The sequence below is a fragment of the Salmo trutta genome, chromosome 1, assembly GCF_901001165.1.
Source record: "Salmo trutta chromosome 1, fSalTru1.1, whole genome shotgun sequence".
In the NCBI taxonomy this organism is placed as follows: domain Eukaryota; kingdom Metazoa; phylum Chordata; class Actinopteri; order Salmoniformes; family Salmonidae; genus Salmo; species Salmo trutta.
Genome location: NC_042957.1, coordinates 18,922,592 through 18,944,775, shown reverse-complemented (window position 1 = coordinate 18,944,775; position 22,184 = coordinate 18,922,592). Strand labels below are relative to the sequence as shown.

Genomic DNA, 22,184 nt, shown 5'->3' with positions numbered 1-22,184 from the left:
TGCTTTGGCAATGTTAACATGTTTCTCATGCCAATAAAGCCCTTGAATTGAATTGAGAGAGAGCAAGGGAGAACTCCACAGATGAGAGAGAGGCAAGAAGAATAAGTAGCTAAAACAGAAAGGGGGAGGGAGAGAGATAGGGGAGGGAGGGAGAGAGAGCGAGAGAGAGGTGGAGAGAGAGGGGAAAAAAGAGACAGAAAAAGAGCTGGGAAGTTCAATGTGGCCAGACAGACAAAAATAAACAGATATTCCTCTCTCTTTCCCTCCCTCCCTCCCTCCCTCCCTCCCTCCCTCCCTCCCTCCCTTCTCCAACGGCAGTAGTGCAACTGGCTGCAGAGAGACAGAGGAGGGCTAATGCTAGCTAATGCTAAAGAGTAGATTAGCGCCCTATATCTGTACCTTTTCCTTTCCCTGTTCACAGGCTAAGCAAATGCTTTAATGGGCCTTTAAGTTCCTTAAGACACAACCAAAAAAATCTACTATTAAAACAGTAGTCTGGGATTTCATGATAACAAGTGAGTCTAAATGTATTCATGTACCTTAGTCCAAGATGGCGCCGAAGGGGAGGGCTGTCGTCTTATCGGCTCTTAACCAACCATGCTATTTTGTTACTTGTTTCGTATTGTTAGTAACTTGTTTTGTACATAATGTTGCTGCTACCGTCTCTTATGACCGAAAAGAGCTTCTGGACATCAAAACTGGGATTACTCACCTGAAACTGGACGAGGAGTTCTTCTTCAATGAGTCGGAAGCAAGGGATATACTACAGACACCTGACCAGGCCCAGATCCCTGTGATTTGCTGGCAAAGGAAACGTAGGTTTCGCGGAAAGAGATCAGGATGCCTTGTGAGGATCGGGTGACGAGTGGCTAATCTGCCCTTGCCTTCCGTTTTGATAGCTAACGTTCAATTGCTGGAAAATAAATGGGATGAACTGAAAGCACGTATATCCTACCAACGGGACATTAAAAACTGTAATATCTTACGTTTCACCGAGTCGTGGTTGAACGACGACATTAAGAACATACAGCTGGCAGGTTATACACTCTATCGGCAGGACAGAACAGCAGCCTCTGGTAAGACACGGCCGGGGGCCTATGCATATTTTTAAACAATAGCTGGTGCACGATATCTCAGGAAGTCTCAAGGTTTTGTTCGCCTGAGATAGAGTATCTCATGATAAGCTGTAGACCACACTATCTACATAGAGAGATTTTATCTGTATTTTTCGTAACTGTCCGAGACTGGTACTAAAACCGCACTCAATGAGCTGTATTCCGCCATAAGCAAACAGGAAAACGCTCATCCAGAGGCGGCGCTCCTAGTGGCCAGGGACTTTAATGCAGGGAAACTTAAATAAGTTTTACCTCATTTCTATCAGCATGTTAAATCTGCAACCAGAGGGCAAAAAATTCTAGACCACCTTTACTCCACACACAGAGACATGTACAAAGCTACATGTACAAAGCTCTCCCTCGCCTTCCATTTGGCAAATCTGACAATAACTCTATCCTCCTGATTCCTACTTACAAGCAAAAATTAAAGCAGGAAGCAACAGTGACTCGGTCTATAAAAAAGTGGTCAGATGAAGCAGATGCTAAACTACAGGACTGTTTTTCTAGCACAGACTGGAATATGTTCCAGGATTCTTTCGATGGCATTGAGGAGTACACCACATAATAAGTGCATCGAGGATGCCGCCCCCACAGTGACTGTACATACATACCCCAACCAGAAGCCATGGATTACAGGAAACATTCGCACTGAGCTAAAGGGTAGAGCTGCCGCTTTCAAGGAGCGGGACTCTAACCCGGAAGCTTATAAGAAATCCCGCAATGCCCTCCGACGAACCATCAAACAGGCAAAGCACAATACAGTACTAAGATCGAATCGTACTACACCGGCTCCGACGCTCGTCGGATGTGGCAGGGCTTGCAAACTATTACAGACTACAAAGGGAAGCACAGCCGAGAGCTGGCCGGTGACGCGAGCTTACCAGACGAGCTAAATAACTTCTATGCTCACTTCGAGGCAAGTAACACTGAAACAGGCATTAGAGCATCAGCTGTTCAGGATGACTGTGATCTGCATTATTCAAGACAGTTGCTTTCTGAGAAGGTGTTAAAGTTCACAGTTAGTCATTGTTATGTAAATGCCGTCTGAAAAGTAGACAGGGCAGAAAAGTTGGAGTGTTTTGGATGAAACACCATGGTAAATCCTCTATGGAAACTTGCCATATGAGTACAAAGTTGTTTGATAGGTTCCAATTTCCATTCAACTTGAGGGTCTGTACACATACCATCATCCATTGGTTACTACACATCTATTCCTGGCATCTAGAAGTAACTGACTGTGCGTGTGAGTGTTTATGTATGTCTGTAATCAGGTTTGTACATGTCAGTTAACAGGTTAGAGTATGTGCATGCAGATTGTATGTAGGCAGCCTGTTACATGACATGGCTGTCTATGCTTGGTGTTCAAGCTGAGCGGAGACTGACTGACAATAGAACCTTCTGACTCATCTCACTCACTTTTTGGCCCTATAACAAAGAACAGCAAAAACATATACATGATCAAATACAAATCTTAGAATCAACTATTAAAGACAACCAGAACCCACTGGACTCTCCAATTACATTGAATGAACTACAGGACAAAATACAAACCCTCTAACCCAAAATGGACTGATGATATCCTCAATGAAAAGATAAAATATACAGACCACAAATTCCAATTGGCTATACTTAAACTCTTTAGCATCATCCTTGGCTCTGGCATCTTCCTCAATATTTGGAACCAAGGACCAATACACACAACAGTGGAGACAAATTTGACCCCAATAACTACCGTTGGATATGTGTCAACAGCAACCTTAAGAAAATCCTCTGCCTTATCATTAACAGCAGACTTGTACATTTCCTCAGTGAAAACAATGTACTGAGCAAATGTCAAATTGGCTTTTTACCAAATTACCATACAACAGACCATGTATTCACCCTGCACATCCCAATTTACAAACAAACAAACCAAAACAAAGGCAAAGACTTCTCATGCTATGTTGATTTCAAAAAAGCTTTTGACTCAATTTGGAATGAGGGTCTGCTATACAAATTGATGGAAGGTGGTGTTGGGGGAAAAACATACAACAATATTAAATCCATGAACACAAACAACAAGTGTGCGGTTAAAATTGGCAAAAAACACACACATTTCTTTCCACAGGGCCGTGGGGTGAGACAGGGATGCAGCTTAAGCTCCACCGTCTTCAACATACACAGTTGAAGTCGGAAGTTTACATACACCTTAGCCAAATACACTTTCACTTTGTTTTTCACAATTCCTGACATTTAATTCGAGTAAAAATTTCCTGTCTTAGGTCAGTTAGGATCACCCGTTTATTATAAGAATGTGAAATGTCAGAATAATAGTAGAGAGAATTATTTATTTCAGCTTTTATTTCTTTCATCACATTCCCAGTGGGTCAGAAGTTTACATACACTCAATTAGTATTTGGTAGCATTGCCTTTAAATTGTTTAACTTTGGTCAAACATTTTGGGTAGCCTTCCACAAGCTTCCCACAATAAGTTGGGTGAATTTTGGCCCATTCCTCCTGACAGAGCTGGTGTAACTGAGTCAGGTTTGTAGGCTTCCTTGTTCGCACATGCTTTTTCAGTTCTGCCCACAAATTTTCTATAGGATTGAGGTCAGGGCTTTGTGATGGCCACTCCAAAACCTTGACTTTGCTGTCCTTAAGCCATTTTGCCACAACTTTGGAAGTATGCTTGGGGTCATTGTCCATTTGGAAGACCCATTTGCAACCAAGCTTTAACTTCCTGACTGATGTCTTGAGATCAATATATCCTGATGTCTTGCTTCAATATATCCACCACATTTTCCTACCTCATGATGCCATCTATTTTGTGAAGTGCACCAGTCCCTCCTGTAGCAAAGTACCCCCACAACATGATGCTGCCACCCCTGTGCTTCACGGTTGGGATGGTGTTCTTCGACTTGCAAGCCTCCTGCTTTTTCCTCCAAACATAACAATGGTCATTATGGCCTAACAGTTCTATTTTTGTTTCATCAGACCAGAGGACATTTCTCCAAAATGAACAATCTTTGTCCCCATGTGCAGTTGCAAACCGTAGTCTGACTTTTTTATGGTGGTTTTAGAGCATTGGCTTCTTCCTTGCTGAGCGGCCTTTCAGGTTATGTCGATTTAGGACTCGTTTTACTGTGGATATAGATACTTTTGTACCCGTTTCCTCCAGCATCTTCACAAGGTCCTTTGCTGTTGTTTTTGGATTGATTTGCACTTTTCGCACCAAAGTACGTTAATCTCTAGGAGACAGAATGCGTCTCCTTCCTGAGCGGTATGACAGCTGCGTGGTCCCATGGTGCTTATACTTGCGTACTATTGTTTGTACAGATGGACGTGGTACCTTCAGGCGTTTGGAAATTGCTCCCAAGGATGAACCAAACTTGTGGAGGTCTACAATTCTTTTTCTGAGGTCTTGGCTGATTTATTTTGATTTTCCCATGATGTCAAGCAAAGAGGCACTGAGTTTGAATGTAGGCCTTGAAATAGATCCACAGGTACACCTCCAATTGACTCAAATTATGTCAATTAGTCAATCAGAAGCTTCTAAAGCCATGACATCATTTTCTGGAATTTTCCAAGCTGTTTAAAGGCACAGTCATCTTAGTGTATTTGAACTTCTGACCCACTGGAATTGTGATACAGTGAATTATAAGTGAAATAATCTGTTGTAAACAATTGTTGGAAAAGTTACTTGTGTCATGCACAAAGTAGATGTCCTAGCCGACTTGCCAAAACTATAGTTTGTTAACAAGAAAATGTTGGATTGGTTGAAAAACTAGATTTAATGACTCCAACCTAAGTGTATGTAAACTTCCGACTTCATCTGTATATCAACGAATTGGCGAGGGCACTAGAACAGTCTGCAGCACCCAGCCTCACCCTATTAGAATCTGAAGTCAAATGTCTACAGTTTGCTGATGATCTGGTGCTTCTGTCTCCAGCCAAGGAGGGCCTACATCAGCATCTAGATATTCTGCACAGATTCTGTCAGACCTGGGCCCTGACAGTAAATCTCAGTAAGACAAAAATAATGGTGTCCCAACAAAGGACCAGTTACAGGACCACAAATACAAATTCCAACTAGACACCGTTGCCCTACAGCAAACAAAAAACTATACATACCTCGGCCTAAACATCAGCGCCACATATAACTTCCACAAAGCTGTGAACGATCTGAGAGACAAGGCAAGAAGGGCCTTATATGCCATCAAAAGGAACATTACGTTCAACATACCAATTAGAATCTGGCAAAAAAGACTTGTATCAGTTATATAACCCATTGCCCATTATGTTGTGAGGTCTGGGGTCCGCTCACCAACCGAGAATTCACAAAATGGGACAAACACCAAATTGAGACTGTATGGAGAATTCTGCAAAAATATCCTCTGTGTACAATGTAAAACACCAAATAATGCATGCAGAGCAGAATTGAGCCAATACACGCTAATTATCAAAATCCCCCAAAAAGATGTTTAATTCTACAACCACCTATTTTAATACATTTTTATTCAACTAAGAACAAATTCTTATTTACAATGACGGTCTACCCTAAAGGAAGTGATTCCCAAACCTCCCATAACAAAGCCATCACATACAGATAGATGAATCCAGAGAAGAGTTCCCTAAGCAAGCTGGTTCTTGGGCTCTGTTCACAAACACAAACAGACCCAACAGAGCTCCAATGACAGCAACAAAATTAGACCCAACCAAATCATGAGAAAACCAAAACATAATTATCTGACAGATTGGAAAGAATTAACAAAAAAACTGAGCAAACTAGAATGCTGTTTGGCCCTAAACAGAGAGTGCACAGAGGCAGAATACCTGACCACTGTGACTGACACAAACTTAAGGAAAGCTTTCCCATATCTATTGAGTGAAATACCACAGTGTGCTGTCACAGCAGCAATATTTGTGATCTGTTGCCACAAGAAAAGGGAAACCAGTGAAGAACAAACACCATTGTAAATACAAGCTATATTTATGTTTATTTATTTTCCCTTTTGTACTTTAACTATTTGCACATAGTATGACATTTGTAATGTCTTTATTCTTTTGGAACTTTATTGTTCATTTCAATTTTGTTTATTATCTGGTTCATTGCTTTGACAATGTTAACATACGTTTCCCATGCTAATAAAGCCCTTAAAGTGAATTGAATTGAGAAAGAGAGAGTGAGAGAGAGACCCACATGAAAAAATACTACAGTTTACTATAGAACACTATAGTGCTTACTATAGAATTCTGTAGTAAACTGTAGTATACTGTAGAATACTATACTACACACTGCAGTATCCCTCGATCATGTGTAGTACTTACTATAGAAGTAAATACTACAAAATGATCTGAAAAAAAACCTGAAGTAAATACTACATTAATGTCAGCAAAAACACTCCAGAATTCAATTTGCATATACCCTTCCCATTCCCCTCCCCCATATCTGAATTTGTGCCACCCATATGTGAGAAACCTACATGGCAAGTATAGAGCATATATTGTGTTCCCTTTAGACCCCAGACCTTCAGACCCCAGACTTACCTACCTACAGGTTATGGAAAATCTGCTCTTTTAGTATTTCTCCAATAGTTTTCCTCAAAGATAATAAAAAAACACTATAGTCATTTCTGCTAAAGTACTACAGTAAATACTACAGTATACTATAATCCGCAAAAACACTACATGAATTACTGTAGTATATACAATTGATTTTACTACATTTAACTGCAAAAACACTACAGTGAATACCACAGTAAAGTCTGCAAAAACACAACAGTGAATACTATACTATTTATACCACAGTATAGTATTTGTATAGAGAGAGAGAGCTTCAGACAGATACTGTACACAGATCAGTCAGATCAGAGCACTCATCAAACAGCCCGCTGGCTCTGGCTTGCATGGCACACTCTACTCAGTAGCCACACACACACACACCTGAATATTGTGAAACCACCACAGACCAACTGCTATGGAGGGTACTAAAAGGTCACGCTGGGGCCCCTCAGAGGTGTCAGTGGTGGCACTATCACCCAATAACATCACTTCAAAACCTCTCTCTCCCCATCACCCTCTTTCCTTGCACACTCTCCACCAAGTATGACAACCTGCAATACCACTAAACCCAACCTCCCTTTAAGCAGAAGCATCCTGTAATACCACTAAACCCAACCTCCCTTTAAGCAGAAGCATCCTGTAATACCACTAAACCCAATCTCCCTTTAAGCAGAAGCATCCTGTAATACCACTAAACCCAACCTCCCTTTAAGCAGAAGCATCTGTAATACCACTAAACCCAACCTCCCTTTAAGCAGAAGTATCCTGTAATACCACTAAACCCAACCTCCCTTTAAGCAGAAGTATCCTGTAATACCACTAAACCCAACCTCCCTTTATGCAGAAGTATCCTGTAATACCACTAAACCCAACCTCCCTTTAAGCAGAAGTATCCTGTAATACCACTAAACCTAACCTCCCTTTAAGCAGAAGCATCTGTAATACCACTAAACCCAACCTCCCTTTAAGCAGAAGTATCCTGTAATACCACTAAACCCAACCTCCCTTTAAGCAGAAGCATCTGTAATACCACTAAACCCAACCTCCCTTTAAGCAGAAGTATCCTGCAATAACACTAAACCCAACCTCCCTTTAAGCAGAAGCATCCTGTAATACCACTAAACCCAACCTCCCTTTAAGCAGAAGTATCCTGTAATAACACTAAACCCAACCTCCCTTTAAGCAGAAGTATCCTGTAATACCACTAAACCCAACCTCCCTTTAAGCAGAAGCATCTGTAATACCACTAAACCCAACCTCCCTTTAAGCAGAAGTATCCTGTAATACCACTAAACCCAACCTCCCTTTAAGCAGAAGTATCCTGTAATACCACTAAACCCAACCTCCCTTTAAGCAGAAGTATCCTGTAATACCACTAAACCCAACCTCCCTTTAAGCAGAAGTATCCTGTAATACCACTAAACCCAACCTCCCTTTAAGCAGAAGTATCCTGAAACAACACTAAACCCAACCTCCCTTTAAGCAGAAGCATCCTGTAATTGAAGCTGAAGGAGATTGCAGATAAATAAATAGAAGCATCAATGACACAGAGTGACAGACAGGACCAACAGTTTGTTGATGGAGCCAGTATGCTGCTAGTTGAATAGGAGAGGTTTCTTTGGGCTAGGCAGGGAAGGGGCTCCTGTGGCACGCTATTCTGTTCTGTTCCCTCTTTGTATTTACAAAGAAAAAACAGGCATCTTTCTGCAGCGGCTGCAAAAAAAAGGATGGGAAAAAAAGAACAAAAGTCGGAGAAGAAAACGGAAAGAAAAACAAACAGAGGGAAGGGAAGGGAATGAGGAAAAGAGGGAGGGAGGGAGGAACACTAACCATATATAAAGAGACGGCCGCCCATCCAGCGTCCACACAGCTACGCTATCAGTAAAAGTGATGGATTGTGGGTAGGAGAGAGAAGACACAAAGGGCTCTGCAGTGCAGAGGGAAGAGGTGGATTTAGAGTACATCAAGAAACACACACATTCACACACACCCTCCCCCCCCGCTTACCCATATGAACACACACAAAACACACCTGATCTCTCTCACTGATATACACACGCACGCATACACACAAACACAGTGGTCCACAAGTGCGGTGCACACGCATGCACGCACACACACAAAAACACACACACACAGTGTACATTAATCAGACTAAAAGCCTTTCAGAGGTGCAATGATGTCATCGCACTACGATAATCAACAGTCCACTCCCTCAGGACACCCATGCTACAAAGGCTCTCTCTCCTTTCTCTCCTTCCCTCTTTCTCTCACTCCATCTCTCTCTCTCCCTCCCTCTCTCCCTCTACCTCCCTCTCTCTCTGCAGGCGTATTAGTAGATGGCTAAATCTTTTGATGGGGGTCCATGAATTATGCAGAGTTTAACTGAAGTGCTCATATGAAAATGGATCCCGACCCATATTGACCCGTTTACTTGGAAAAAACCCCAGCAACAATAAGCTCTCTCTCAGGTCTTGTGTGGATCCCAGTCACTTTATTATGACAGAGACATGGGGTGGAGAGTGGAGTGCCCCTTGTTGCCCTGTCAAAACCTGACCGCTATAAGACCACTCTGGAGACTGAGAGGGCCCTACCACGGTCGACGGCAGTGTTCGAGTGACGCGGTCATGGACAAGTCTCTGTGTGTGGAGGGCCCTACAGAACACCTCGTCTCTGTGTGTGGAGGGCCCTACAGAACACCTCGTCTCTGTGTTTGGAGGGCCCTACAGAACACCTCGTCTCTGTGTGTGGAGGGCCCTACAGAACACGTCGTCTCTGTGTGAGGAGGGCCCTACCACGGTCGACGGCAGTGTTCGAGTGACGCGGTCATGGACAAGTCTCTGTGTGTGGAGGGCCCTACAGAACACCTCGTCTCTGTGTGTGGAGGGCCCTACAGAACACCTCGTCTCTGTGTTTGGAGGGCCCTACAGAACACCTCGTCTCTGTGTTTGGAGGGCCCTACAGAACACCTCATCTCTGTGTTTGGAGGGCCCTACAGAACACCTCGTCTCTGTGTGTGGAGGGCCCTACAGAACACGTCGTCTCTGTGTGTGGAGGGCCCTACAGAACACCTCGTCTCTGTGTGTGGAGGGCCCTACAGAACACCTCATCTCTGTGTTTGGAGGGCCCTACAGAACACCTCGTCTCTGTGTTTGGAGGGCCCTACAGAACACCTTGTCTCTGTGTGTGGAGGGCCCTACAGAACACCTCGTCTCTGTGTTTGGAGGGCCCTACAGAACACGTCGTCTCTGTGTGTGGAGGGCCCTACAGAACACCTCGTCTCTGTGTGTGGAGGGCCCTACAGAACACCTCGTCTCTGTGTTTGGAGGGCCCTACAGAACACCTCGTCTCTGTGTGTGGAGGGCCCTACAGAACACCTCGTCTCTGTGTGTGGAGGGCCCTACAGAACACCTCGTCTCTGTGTGTGGAGGGCCCTACAGAACACTGTGGTAATCTCATCTCTGTGTGTGGAGGCCCACAATAAAAAAGACTATAGTGTATACTATGGAAGGAATACTATACTGTAGTATTCACTGTAGTGTTTTTGCGGACTAAAGAATACTGCAGTATTTACTGTAGTATACTGTAGTATGTATAGCTTACTATAGTATTAATAATGTAGTAAAAAAAGAGTAGTATACTATAGTAATTATTGTAGTACTTTTGTGGACTGTAGTACTGTATACTGTAGTATTAACTGTAGTGTTTTTGTGGACTGTAGTATACTGGTGTATTTACTGTAGTGTTTTTGTGGAATGTAGTACGGTATACTGTAGTATTTACTGTAGTGTTTTTCCAGACTATAGTATACTGTAGTATTTACTAAAGTGTTTTTGTTTTATTATCTTTGACATAGAAGTGGAGGCTTTCTCCTTGAGGAAATACTAAAAGAGCACATTTTCCATAACCTGTAGGTAGGTAGGACTGAGCTTCTGCTCTTTTCTATTACCTGTAGGGATTTTTGTGGATGATACTGCAGTATTTACTATAGTATTCTACAGTACACTAAGAAATGATATATCAAGTACTAAACATGATCAAATGATACTACAGTGCATGGTATAGTATTCTACGGCATACTATAGTTTACTACAGAATTCTATAGTAAGTACTATAGTGTTCCATAGTAAACTGTAGTATTTTTTCTGTGGGAGGGCCATGCAGAACACGAACAATCTCGTTTCTGGATAAGAGCTTCTGCTAAATAACTAAAATATAAATGTAAATGCAAGCTTCTGTATCATGGTAAAAAAAAAACATCACTAATATAAAACATTTTGTTCCAGTGTAGCAAAGAGATAGAGAGATAGACAGCAACAGATGGTCCCATCTGTGTCCACTAGAGAAGCATTGGTATTACTGGGACAGTAGACAAGCTGGCCTAACAACAGTCTGCTGTTCTTCCTGTAGACCCTACTCTGTTTTTTCCCTACCCCCAATCTTTTCTTCTCCTCTTCCCTCCTCTCCCCTGATCTGTCCCCCCCTGCTGCTCCCCCCTGCCCTGCTCAGCCCTGCTCTGCTTTGCTCTGTAGGAGAGCACATGTATGCTGGTCTCCCTGGAGTCTGGACACTCAGCTCATAAGATCACAGCGAGAGAGAGAACGGAGGAGTAAGAGAGAGAACAGGGGGAGTGAGAGTCACCCCATGTCACAGAGAACTGGTCCTCCACACATCAAAAGAAAGGAAGAGAAAAAAGGGAGAAGGGAGTGAGTAAAATGGCCCTCTCCAGCAGTACCTGTTTAAGTGACAAATGACTTCCTTGTAGGGATAGTGGTCCTGGGATAGTAAATGACAATGAGTACACACTCAAATGTCCCACTGGAACTGGACTATAACATAAACCCATAGAATTATGAAGACAGACACGACATGAGAGATGGGAAGGGAGAGAGGGAGAGAGAAAGAGAGAGAGAAAGAGAGAGATGCAGTGTGTGTGTGTGTGTGTGTGTGTGCGCGTGTGTGTGTGTGTGTGTGTGTGTGTGTGTGTGTGTGTGTGTGTGTGTGTGTGTGTGTGTGTGTGTGTGTGTGTGTGTGTGTGTGTGTGTGTGTGTGTGTGTGTGTGTGTGTGTGTGTGTGTGTGTGTGTGTGTGTGTGTGTGTAAAACAGATAGAGTGGAAGGCTCTGTGTCTGGGTAGAGCAGCTCCCAATGTGCCTTGGGGCTGTGGAGCGATTTCATGCCCCCATAAGCAATGAACCACACACACACACATCAATACACACATGCTCTACAGAGCTTTCCTCTCTCCTGTCCAGCCACCCGTGTCAGATGAAAAACAGCATAGCATGTAATAAAAAGTAGAGAGAGAGAGAAGTAGAAAGAGAAAAGTATAGAGAGAGTATTACAACTCAACTATAACCTGCCTTTGAGAAACCTTGTACTATTCACAATATTACAGTCTATTCATGGTCTCCGGCCTAGAACACTGCAGAACACATACAGTCCTATGGCTTGACCTAGGTCAAACGTTCCCTCAATATTAGAGAATTAACCACGCTCTAATTCATCAAATCTATTCATGTAACATTGATAGGTTTAGGCTACTACATGATACTCAAATTTTCCCTATACCCAACATGAGGTTGCTACAACCTAGACTATGAATAGAAGTTTACAATGTAGGTGAACACAGGTCGAGAGAATTATTTAAGGTGAACAACAGTGACACATTCAGTACCGCCTTGCACACTCTCGCATATACAGTAGCTGATATAGGGTGTAATCATTAGTCCAACAGTTGCAAATTAGAATTTCTATTGGACAAATTCAGGTATGTTTGCTTCCGTTTAAGAAACGCTTTTCAACAGAATCGGCTAAATGAATACACCCCTGATCACGCGTAAACACAATTCACTTTCATAGTAGCCACGTTTTATTCCTTCTCACATCTAGATCTATGCACTCTCCTCCTCTCACCTCTTCCTTTTGCTTGTGGACTTCAATGCACAACACATCAGCTGTATGTGACCAGGCGAAAAAACCTTTCCAAGCCAACCCATATCATAACCACTACACACAGCTTACATCGTTTTCACCATATTAGCTAAAGTAACGTCATAGTCAACATAGCTAATAGAACTAACTCATTAGTAAACCTTCTACATTCATGCAGTAACATTACAGTGTACAGTCAGTAATCAGTTTAGCACTTACACCGGCTGCCCAGGTGGCAATACATTTGTAAAACCAAAAGCTTACCTTGACTTGGAAGAGTTCCAGTGTCGTGTTGGATAGTCATAACCAGCTGGCTAACATGGCATCCCTCTGTTTGAGCAGGGTGTTTGAGTAAGCTAGCTGCATTTGTAAATCTAAATCTCTTTCTATCTCTCACTTGCGTCTCCTTCATTTTGGAAGAAATGTATTTGTTCAAAACTGTTCAACTATTGTCTTTCTCTGTCTTTGAGTGAACAACTCACCACATGTTATGCACTGCAGTGCTAGCTAGCCCTAGCTTATGCTTTCAGTACTAGATTCCAGAGGCGGGACCAAGTCATTGTTTTACAAGTCACAAGTAAGTCTCAAGTCTTAGCACTCAAGTCCCAAGTCAAGTCCCAAGTCAAGACAGGCAAGTCCGAGTCAAGTCTCAAGTCAAGACTGTCAAGTATCAAGTGAAGTCTCAAGTCCTAAACTTTGAGTTTTGAGTCCTAAACAAGTCATAATATGCTCTTCGCCAAATGTAATACCATTTCATATTTTTAACAAGAGTAATAGTATATTACATTTACGCAATTCATGAATGCTTTTAAAAATATATAGATTTATTACATTCCAAATAAACTTTATATTTCCATGGAAATACATGGGTAGCCATGAGAAAGACATCAATATGACAACAAAAACAAAATATTGTAGTGCTCTCTCTCTCTCTCTCTCTCCAGATATACTCTAGACACCTAAAACAATCCTGCCATGAAGTTACAATAATTTATTAAAAGGTACATCAAAACAACTGATACTGAACTTCAAGTAGGCCTACAATTTGAACACTGGCCTGAATGTCTGAGAAAAAAATACAGATCCCAAAGATGGGAGATAAAACCTGAACTGTACTCACCACACGTGTGTGTGTAATGCATAAACAGTTTCATTTTTTCTCTTATCGCAGGGCCCAATGATGCGTTGCATTTGCAAAAAACGAAATTCGATAAAAGTCAGTCATTTGTGCACGATGAGGCCGCAGTATGATGCCACCATGGCTGAAGACATGCTCCACCGGAGCACTGGAGGCAGGCACTGCCAAGACCCTGATGGCCACTCGGGATAGTGAAGGAAGAGCCTTCCTGTTCATTGCCCAGAACAAGAGGGCATTCTGTCCTTTGCATATGTCAAGGTAGTGACTTAGCTGTAGTGCTGGAGTGGTCCCAACAGCTTTCTTCTACCTCTTACAGTATGCTGCAAACAGCCCTTTTTCTTGTCCAAGACTATGGTCCTCTCGCTCTTCCTCATCAACAAGAGGCACAGCTTGCTCAGTCCCTGTAGCATCTTGCAGAATCAGTTCTGGCAAAACATGTAAAAGCATAGCAGAAACAAAAAGGCCGGTATTAGAGTATTGTTGATGCAGTGGGTTAAACTGAAAAATGTATTATTGTTGCAGTCAATTGGATTAAATTATGAGAAAAAGTTACATTAAACTCAATAATATTTACATTTCATTCTTTGTGCCACCTCCTCCTTGACCAGCACACGGTGCTCCACCCACATCAGAGAAAAAGCCGGATCCAAGGCAGCTGCTTTGAGGTAGACTGCATCTGAAAAGGGGGCAGTGATTCCATCTTGTGTCTTGGCCATTTTCACATTGATGAAGATTCCAAGAAATCTTTTGTTCAGGGATGCCTGGAGACTTCTGACCAGGCCGCTCAGGAAATGGACTTGAGGCTTCTGCTGCTCCAGGTGGTGATTCAGGGACAGGACCGAGGGAACAACATAACTGATTATGACTATCTTCTCCCCCTGTGCTTCTCCAAATGGCTTCAGGAGGTCCACCAACTCCTTCAACTTATTCCACTCCCGTACTGTGAACAACAACTCCTTGTGCCCAGCCTTTTCTAGAGCATGACTGAGCTTTAGATGGTCACATTGGATAACTGCCTTCACTTGTCTCAGTGTTGAGTTCCATCTTGTGTTAACAGCAGCAGGTATGCCTCTTCCCCAAATTCAGTCTCAAACACCTCTTTGAATGTTGTGCTTGTATGTAGCAGTGAGCTGATTTTTGATAACTTTGAAAGAGAAGGAGTCATCAGTTTTGTTTCTTTCAAGCCATCTCCCACCACCAGCTGGAGAGTGTGGGCAAAACACTGCAAGCGCTGGTTTTTTGCAATAGCAGAATCCACTGTTTGCTGGTCTTCCAGGGTTAGGTCATTCCAAAGCTCTGGGTCATCAAGGTGATCTTCATCATGTTCTTCATCTTGTTCAATGGGGAAGCACACCGTGAATGCTTTTCTCATGTTGGCAACACTGTCACTAATGATATAGTCAATTTATCTTTAATACTGTACTCACCACATATGGCCTCAAACTGCTCACAGATTCTTTGGCCATGTGTGGGCCTTTGAAGCAGTCACAGGCCAAGAGATTGGACTTGAGCTGTATCCTCTCTCCATCTTTCTCCATACAGTGCACAGTGACACCAAGGAACCCCCACATCTTTCGGCCTGACCAAATGTCCACTGTGACTGAAACATGGTCTGTGTTGCTCAACTGAGTTTTCAGTTTTGAACGTCTCTTTGTAGCGAGGTTCTCTACTTTTGATGTCAATGTTCTACGACACACTGGGCTGTACTTACTGTCAACCACTGACAGAAAGTGACCAAAACTCTTGTTTTCCACAATAGACAGAGGCAAGTTGCAATCGATAACCATGTCGGACAGTATTGCATTGTTGATAGCTTTCTGCTGTGGATGATTCATGCTGTACCGACCTACACGGGTCTCCATGAACTGTGAGATTGAAGACTGTTGTGGTTCACTTGTGACACTTTTGTTAATCTGGTATTGTTCAAATCTGTAAGCATATAAAAAATAATTGAGCGGGGCAGTAGCACAATCTTGCCTGGTGTCAATCTTTGTGCAATGATCATGTTCCCGCACTGGCTGACTGTGTGGAGGCTCATTGATTTAACGTTATGTTAGCCTACATGCTATACTAGCAAAGTTATATATAGCTGTCGGCTATATTAGCCACGACTTACCGTTTGTTGTGCAGCTTCAAATGTCGAACAAAGTTGGAAGTTGCTGTGCCTCCATCTGTAATTTTCTTCCCATACGTTTTGCAAGTTGCAATCCGTTTTGTGTTGATTACAGCGTAGTCTGTATATCCGAAAATGATCATTTTGGGTATCATCTTTCCAATGGCTCAATCTGAATTCACCCGCCGACGTTCCTCTGCACTGCCACGCGCAACTTTTTCTCCGCTGGCACAATTTGATTGGCTGCTGTCCGATTCAAACTTTAATCCGTTAAATGAAAAGTTGATGCCTGCACACTTTTTTAAATAGCATAATTCTTAATATTTGGGCTTGGGGAGGGTATCAAGTCAGGTCGAGTCATAAGGCTCAAGTCCGAGTCAAGTCCCGAGTCATTGGTGTTAAAGTCAAAGTCGAGTTGCAAGTCATCATATTTGTGACTCGAGTCTGACTCGAGTCCAAGTCATGTGACTCAAGTCCACACCTCTGCTAGATTCATTCTCTGATCCTTTGATTGGGTGGACAACATGTCAGTTCATGCTGCAAGAGCTCTGATTGGTTTGAGGACATCCTCCGGAAGTTGTCATAATTACTGTGTAAGTCTATGGAAGGGGGTGAGAACCATGAGCCTCCTAAGTTTTGTATTGAAGTCAATGTACCCAGAGGAGGACGGAAGCTAACTCTCCTCCGGCTACACCATGGTGCTACCCTACAGAGTGCTGTTGAGGCTACTATAGACCTTCATTCCAAAATAGTGTGTTTTAATCAATTATTTGGTGACATGATTATATTTAGTATAGTTTTATCTAAAAAGGATAACTTTTTAAATGTTTTAGAATTATTTAAAAAAAAATATTCACTGAGGAGGATGGTCCTCCCCTTCCTCCTCTGAGGCGCTTCCACTGTTGCCCTTAGTTCCCTGACTGAGTAGTGATTGGGCAATGGTGTGGGGACAGAGGTAAAACCAAAAGATGACCCTGGTTTTAAAGGTCAGACCCAAACCTTTCTATGGGTTACTAGGTAAATGGTCAATTAAAACATTTCCCTGGTTTTTCCTATTGTGCTTGAGGTAGTAGTGACCCCTGACCACAGATCTGGGATCAGTGACCCACCCCATCCTAACCTTAACTATTAGTGGAACAAAAGAATATCTGACCCTAGACCAGTGGTTACACAGCCTAGCTACCTCATCAAGCCAGAACCTACAATGGCAAGAAAAAGTATGTGAACCTTTTGGAATTACCTGGATTTCTGCAAAAAAAATGGTCATATAACTTGATCTGATCTTCATCTAAGTCACAACAATAGACAGTCTGCTAAAACTAATAACACACTAACAATTATAGGTTTTCATGTCTTTATTGAACACACAGTGTAAACATTCACAGTGCAGGGTGGAATTTAATAACTGGTTCACCCTCCTTTGGCAGCAATAACCACAACCAAACATTTTCTGTAGTTTTGCCGATCAGACCTGCACAATGGTCAGGAGGAATTTTGGACCATTCCTCTTTTACAAAACTGTTGCAGTTCAGCAATATTCTTGGGATGTCTGGTGTGAACCGCTCTCTTGAGGTCATGCCACAGCATCTCAATCGGGTTGAGGTCAGGACTGACTGGGCCACTCCAGAAGGCGTATTTTCTTCTGTTGAAGCCATTCTGTTGTTGATTTACTTCTGTGTTTTGGGTCGTTGCCCTTTTGCATCACCCGCCTTCGGTTGAACTTCAATTGGCGGATAGATAGCCTTTTAATTCTCCAGCAAAATGTCTTGATAAACTTGGGAATTCATTTTTCTGTCGATGATAGCAAGCTGTCCAGGCCCTGATGCAGCAAAGCAGCCCCAAACCATGATGCTCCCTCCACCATACTTTATAGTTGGGATAAGGTTTTGATTTTGGTGTGCTGTGCTGTGCTGTGCATTTTTTTTGATAGCAGTGGTTTCTTCCGTGGTGTCCTCCCATGAACACCATTGTTGTTTAGTGTTTTACGTATCGCAAACTCGTCGACAGAGATGATAGCATGTTCCAGAGATTTTGGTAAGTCTTTAGCTGACACTCAAGGATTCTTCTTAACCTTATTGAGCATTCTGCGCTGTGCTCTTGCAGTCATCGTTGCAGGATGGCCACTCCTGGGGAGAGAAGCAACAGTGCTGAAGTTTCTCCATTTATAGACAATTTGTCTGACCGTGGACTGATGAACATCAAGGTTTTTAGAGATACTTTTGTAACCCTTTCCAGGTTTAAGCAAGTCAACAATTGGTAATCTTAGGTCTTCTGAGATCTCTTTTGTTCGAGACATGGTTCACATCACAATGCTTCTTGGGAATAGCAAACTCCAATTTTGTGAGTGTTTTTTATAGGGCAGGGCAGCTCTAACCAACATCTCCAATGTCGTCTTATTGATTGGACTCTAGGTTAGCTGACTCCTGGCTCTAGTTAGCTTTTGGAGAAGTCATTAGCCTAGGGGTTCACATACTTTTTCCAACCTACATTGTGAATGTTTAAATGATGTATTCAATATAGACAAGAAAAATACAATAATTAGTGTGTTATTAGTTTAAGCACACTGTGTTTGTCTATTGCTGTGACTGAAGATCAGATCAAATTTTATGACTAATTTATGCAGAAATCCAGGTAATTCCAAAGGGTTCACATACTTTTTCTTGCCACTGTATCTCTGAGTTACCAGGTCAATGGGAAAACCAAAACCTTTCCCTGGGTTTGTGCAATGTCAGCAAACACAGTCAGGCAACCAGCCTCATAGGGCTCACTATATTACTTGCCCATATCTCTCCTCTCCTCTCTATCCAGGCATTATATCTTGTTATACAACGGGTGGGTCTAATCCTGAATGCTGATTGGTTAAAACCGCATTCCAGACATTGTCTATTCCACAAGTAACCACTGGCTAAATCAATGACATTAAAATGCCTATTTACTCTGTTCCATCTGACTGCGCAATCCACTGTCTCATCAGACCAGCCAGGCAATTTATAAACTTGATTTCCACGATAAAAAGCATCTAGACATTATCTCACATTTCTTTTAGACTAATATTTAGTTTTCAACAGCAGAGATTTGTATAAACCTTGCTGTCTGTCTCTCCAACATTTGCAACATTGTTTCAATATTCAAATTTGATCTCCAGCTGTCCCATAGTAATGAGCGTGTCAGGAGTCGGGACGATACAGACAGGCAGGCGGCGTTTCTGAGCCAGTCGAAATCATGAATAAGCTGGCATCATTTTTATGGATATATACAAAGAAATGTCAATTGAAAAAAGGTAAAACGAAACAAAGTGCAGCTAGTTTGCAGTCTTTCCAGCTTCCGTTTTAAGTGATTGTGTTAGTTGTGTTGTTGGATAGATCCTTTGAACAACAGTGTCATGACAAGTGAGCACATTTTCTATGCCAGGTAAAATCGAGCCTCATTAACTCATTGTTATGGATGTATCCAAATAAATGTCACTAGAAAACTGCAAATGCAGCTACTTATTCTGGCTGCACATTTTGACGTGACTGTAAGCTAGCCGTAGTTGGCTAGCTAGCAAGCAAGGGATGAATGAATGAACGACTGGGTCGCGTACATAGACACAGAACAAAAAGACTGAACAACTGGATCGCGTCTCTGGCAACCGAACCGATAGTACGAACGACCAGCCGGCTTGGGTAGTAACCCTAGATTTGTGTCAGGACTATATCTTGTGGAAGGATGAAATAGTATTAATAAATTCATCAAAATAACGTTTTTAATTAAAATATGTCAATCATTATTTGCTTATGTTGGTAACCTGTTGTATAAAAGTGATAATGCACTCGAAGCCGGTCATCAACTTTGTCTCGGGCCTAACAACACCCGTGCAAATATATCCTTCAAACACTGGCTTCTCTGACATGATCACTTAAATGACCCATACCTGACACTCACATAGCAGGCAGGTGTGAAAACACAGAGGTGAGCTCCAGGGTCGGGCTCAATTTGAATTGAAGGCATTCAATTCAAGAATTGATTTGAATTAAAAATTCTGAAATGTAATTTTTTTGTATTAATTAGCTTCTACTTTTCAGTTTATTGAGAAGTCATTGAAAATAAATGCCTTTTGTTCGATTATTGACTGCCTTCAATTCGAATTGAGGCCAACTCTGATGCACTTAGGGCTCATAAACACTGAGTGGTAAGAGAAGCGGAGAGGGCCGAAGGAACCAGAGGATTAAGCACGACAACCCTGTTCCTCAGCTGATGGGTGCAGAAATAAGGACTGGCCTACATGTTTTGGTCACATTTGAAAAATCATGACTCCATAGCCAGAGGTTGGAACCAATATTGCAAAGTGAAAGAAAGATTCTGCCGGTTGATAATACTGTGCGCTAAGGTAGTAGAAGTGATGTGGGAAGGAGTGCTGGAACTTGATTGGTATTCTTTCAGCTTTTGTCTGGATCTCATTTTCTTTGTGTTTACATTGAACCATAGCGTAATACATGAAATACACTAAAGCTAACCCCAAGCATTTTCCCATGTGGAGTACATGTTAAACACTTGCAAATTACCCATGAAGACCAGAATAAAGACTTTGCTTTACCTTTCCACTGCATTACTTTCGTACTCTACACACACACATGGTCGGTCACACACACACACACACACACACACACACACACACACACACACACACACACACACACACACACACACACACACACACACACACACACACACACATATCTTTGATAGAACTAAATCCATTGCCATAAGCCTCCTCTTTCTGTTTTAGTGTTCAGTGGCTGAGCACGGTTTCACAATGGCCCTCCTTCATCCCCTGAGCCTCCCCACCTCTGCCCCTCAGCCCAGCCCAATGTCCTGGGACACAGTGGTGACTTCATAAAGAGAGGGGATTAGTGGTGAGAGCCTGGTGTATAGCAGACCCTGGGCCAGCCGTAACACAATGGCTACAGAGCAGGCCCAGTCAGTCTGTAGCTAACCCTGACCCTAACCCTGGCCCTGACCCCGACTCCCACCCAACCACCAAACCAGAGAAACACTCTGTGGGTCTGAGGGAAACAGACTCATTCCTGTAAACCTGGAGATCTCTAACAGGCAGATAATTACAGACATCAACATTCTATCGTTTTAAGAACAGATATGAACTATTCTAACCTTGGACCATGTCCTATTTTTGCATAACAAATCTGGGAGCGTGGCCACTCTGGTTAACTCTCAATCATGAATCTATATGGTCAGAGACAAATCCATATAGAGACAGACTTTGGCGAGCACACACACCCACACCCGCGCACCTGCACACACCCACACACACCCGCGCACACACCCACCCACACACACACACACACGCACACACACACACAAACACAGTCTTGTATAACTAACCTTGTGGGGACACAAAATTCAGTCCCATTCAAAATCCAGTTTTCCCTAACCCCTAACCCGTAACATTACCTTAACCCTAATCTTAACCCCAAATCATAACCTTAACCCTAACCCTAAACCTAACCCTAGCTCCTAACCCTAAACCTAACCCTAGCTCCTAACCCTAACCATAGCTCCTAACTCTAAACCTAACCCTAGCTCCTAACCCTAACCATAACCCTAGCTCCTAACTCTAAACCTAACCCTAGCTCCTAACCCTAACCATAACCCTAGCTCCTAACTCTAAACCTAACCCTAGCTCCTAACCATAACCCTAGCTCCTAATTCTAAACCTAACCCTAGCTCCTAACCCTAACCCTAGCTCCTAACTCTAAACCTAACCCTAGCTCCTAACCCTAACCATAACCCTAGCTCCTAACTCTAAACCTAACCCTAGCTCCTAACCCTAGCTCCTAACCCTAACCATAACCCTAGCTCCTAACTCTAAACCTAACCCTAGCTCCTAACCATAACCCTAGCTCCTAATTCTAAACCTAACCCTAGCTCCTAACCCTAACCCTAACCCTAGCTCCTAACTCTAAACCTAACCCTAGCTCCTAACCCTAACCATAACCCTAGCTCCTAACTCTAAACCTAACCCTAGCTCCTAACCCTAACCCTAATTCCTAACCCTAACCCTAACTCCTAACCCTAACCCTAACCCTAGCTCCTAACCCTAATTCTAACCCGAACACTAACACTAATTCTAACCTTAACCCTAAACCCCCTAGAGTACACACAGACACGGACACACACACACAGACACAGACGGACACACACAAGACCTGGGTTCAAATACCATTTCAAATATCTCAATTACTTTCACATACATTCAAAGTAAGTATTCATACATACTTTATTTGAAAAGACAAGTAGTTGAATATACACTCCCATGTATTTAACCCAGGTTACTGAAATAGAATT

The 22,184-nt window shown here is 42.6% G+C and overlaps 1 protein-coding gene and 1 long non-coding RNA gene across 2 annotated transcripts in view; both read right to left on the bottom strand.

Moving 5' to 3' along the window:
• foxo3b (forkhead box O3b) overlaps positions 1-22,184 on the bottom strand; it is a 52,147-nt gene that overhangs the window by 12,230 nt on the left and 17,733 nt on the right. The window lies entirely within an intron of this gene.
• On the bottom strand, positions 13,395-15,847 carry LOC115176529 (uncharacterized). Its single transcript, XR_003872240.1, has 2 exons — positions 14,301-15,847; positions 13,395-14,151 (listed from the first exon to the last, which is right to left on the bottom strand). It is a non-coding gene; the product is annotated as an uncharacterized LOC115176529 (long non-coding RNA).